The sequence below is a fragment of the Schistocerca piceifrons genome, unplaced genomic scaffold (assembly GCF_021461385.2).
Source record: "Schistocerca piceifrons isolate TAMUIC-IGC-003096 unplaced genomic scaffold, iqSchPice1.1 HiC_scaffold_230, whole genome shotgun sequence".
Taxonomy (NCBI): domain Eukaryota; kingdom Metazoa; phylum Arthropoda; class Insecta; order Orthoptera; family Acrididae; genus Schistocerca; species Schistocerca piceifrons.
This window is the reverse complement of record NW_025728229.1, coordinates 15,001-17,500: the sequence shown is the minus strand read 5'-3', so window position 1 is coordinate 17,500 and position 2,500 is coordinate 15,001. Positions and strand designations below refer to the sequence as shown.

At 57.8% G+C, this 2,500-nt stretch overlaps 1 non-coding gene across 1 annotated transcript in view; it reads left to right on the top strand.

Moving 5' to 3' along the window:
* The first annotated feature begins 1,540 nt into the window (after positions 1 to 1,540).
* LOC124742291 overlaps positions 1,541 to 2,500 on the top strand; it is a 1,909-nt gene continuing 949 nt past the window's right edge. The window contains exon 1 of the ribosomal RNA XR_007010256.1: positions 1,541 to 2,500. This exon is cut by the window's right edge and continues 949 nt beyond it. This is a non-coding gene — a ribosomal RNA (small subunit ribosomal RNA).

Genomic DNA, 2,500 nt, shown 5'->3' with positions numbered 1-2,500 from the left:
ACAAGTTTGCATGTTCAATGCCCTTCGCATGCGACGTACGCAGGCTACGTTGTGGTGCGGCCTGTGTCAACTGTCCGCTGATGTCGTACGCGTGAACCACAATCTGTACTGCACATTCGTCCTTATGTACTGAATGATACATCGTGGCACATGTGTGACCGTACAACGACTGCGCCCAAAAACGGCGGACCATACAGTGCAAATATTGTGCACGCAGCTACGTGTCGTCTCCCTATGAGAGCTGGATTGCAGTGTGGTACGCCATAGAGACGTGTGGGAGGAACGGACGCCGTGGATGGCGATCAGCATGAGCTGTGTGTTGATGTATTCGGACCTAGTCGTCTCTCCTCAAACACCGTGATAGCATGGTGCACCGCGTTCCATATCTGCGACATGCTACAGAGGCCGGTTGACAGTCGTTCGAGCAATGGACATCGCATACGTACGGGGGCCACCTTCCACGTATTGTCTAGGCGTGCACATTTTGTTGCGTGTATGTGGGCAGACGTAGTGTGGCGTGACACCTGACACAGGCATGCAATAATCGTTGAAGTTGCTAATGGCGATGGACGCCTACGTTTTCTGGTGAAGTTACGCAAATGAAGAAATGGTAACCCGTTGTGGTGCGGTTGTTCTCGCTAGGGGTGAATCGGTGATGGCGACGATAGGTTGAGGTACTAACCGGTTGTTCCAGCGATACCCACCATGCCGATGAAACTGAACGGCATCTGGGTGTGAAGCGATACGCGGTGGTGGCTGGGTGGGACCGTCCCCGGCCGGTGAGGGGGCGCCTCCCGGCGTGCTGGCCGCGCGGTGCGTGGGCGCACGCGCTACAGCCGGCTGGTGGGGGCGGCCAGTGGCAGGCGCGCCGGCCGACGGACGCGGCAGGCGTCGCAGCTGCGCGCCGGCGCACCCTGCGCGCGGCGCCGTGCGGCCAAAGTAGGTCCTCGCGGGCCCGGTGCGAAGCGCGGTGGACATCTTCAGTGTGCTGGTCCGATTGAGGACTGTGTGCGTTGAGGATGCGCCGCCGCCCGGCGCTCGGCGCCGCGACGCCGTCTGCTGCTCGGTCGCCCCAGCGGTTCTCGCTGGTGGTTTGTATCGCAGCTGTGCGGATGTGTTGGCGCGTGCGCTGTGCTGGGAGAGTTCGCTTCGGCACCCAAGTGGGGCTTTTGTCCTTCTGTGGCGCTGGCGTTGGAGCTGCCGGTCACCGTAGGTGGCGCGTGTTGTCTCCCGCCGGCAATGCCACGACAGCACGCTCCCGGGCCTCTGTCGGCAGCGGCAAGCTCAGTTGGGAGCACGGGTGGTCGCACCGAAAGCGTCTACTCGCCTAACTCCGGGCGATTGCGCCTCTCTCGAACCCGACCAAGTACTTGGGACGGCGCTGCGCGCCGCCGGGACCTGAGAGGGTTTCGAGGTGTATTGTGCAGGGGAGCTCAGCCTCCTCCTGTTTGCAGAATGATTGAGCGGACGCTTGCGTGTTCGCGCGGGCCCCCGGGACACACTCCCGGGCGGCCGGCTGCTCAGCTCTAGTTGGCGCAGCTCCCTGGTTGATCCTGCCAGTAGTCATATGCTTGTCTCAAAGATTAAGCCATGCATGTCTCAGTACAAGCCGCATTAAGGTGAAACCGCGAATGGCTCATTAAATCAGTTATGGTTCCTTAGATCGTACCCACGTTACTTGGATAACTGTGGTAATTCTAGAGCTAATACATGCAAACAGAGTCCCGACCAGAGATGGAAGGGACGCTTTTATTAGATCAAAACCAATCGGTCGGCTCGTCCGGTCCGTTTGCCTTGGTGACTCTGAATAACTTTGGGCTGATCGCACGGTCCTCGTACCGGCGACGCATCTTTCAAATGTCTGCCTTATCAACTGTCGATGGTAGGTTCTGCGCCTACCATGGTTGTAACGGGTAACGGGGAATCAGGGTTCGATTCCGGAGAGGGAGCCTGAGAAACGGCTACCACATCCAAGGAAGGCAGCAGGCGCGCAAATTACCCACTCCCGGCACGGGGAGGTAGTGACGAAAAATAACGATACGGGACTCATCCGAGGCCCCGTAATCGGAATGAGTACACTTTAAATCCTTTAACGAGTATCTATTGGAGGGCAAGTCTGGTGCCAGCAGCCGCGGTAATTCCAGCTCCAATAGCGTATATTAAAGTTGTTGCGGTTAAAAAGCTCGTAGTTGGATTTGTGTCCCACGCTGTTGGTTCACCGCCCGTCGGTGTTTAACTGGCATGTATCGTGGGACGTCCTGCCGGTGGGGCGAGCCGAAGGCGTGCGACCGCCTCGTGCGTGCTCGTGCGTCCCGAGGCGGACCCCGTTGAAATCCTACCAGGGTGCTCTTTATTGAGTGTCTCGGTGGGCCGGCACGTTTACTTTGAACAAATTAGAGTGCTTAAAGCAGGCAAGCCCGCCTGAATACTGTGTGCATGGAATAATGGAATAGGACCTCGGTTCTATTTTGTTGGTTTTCGGAACCCGAGGTAATGATTA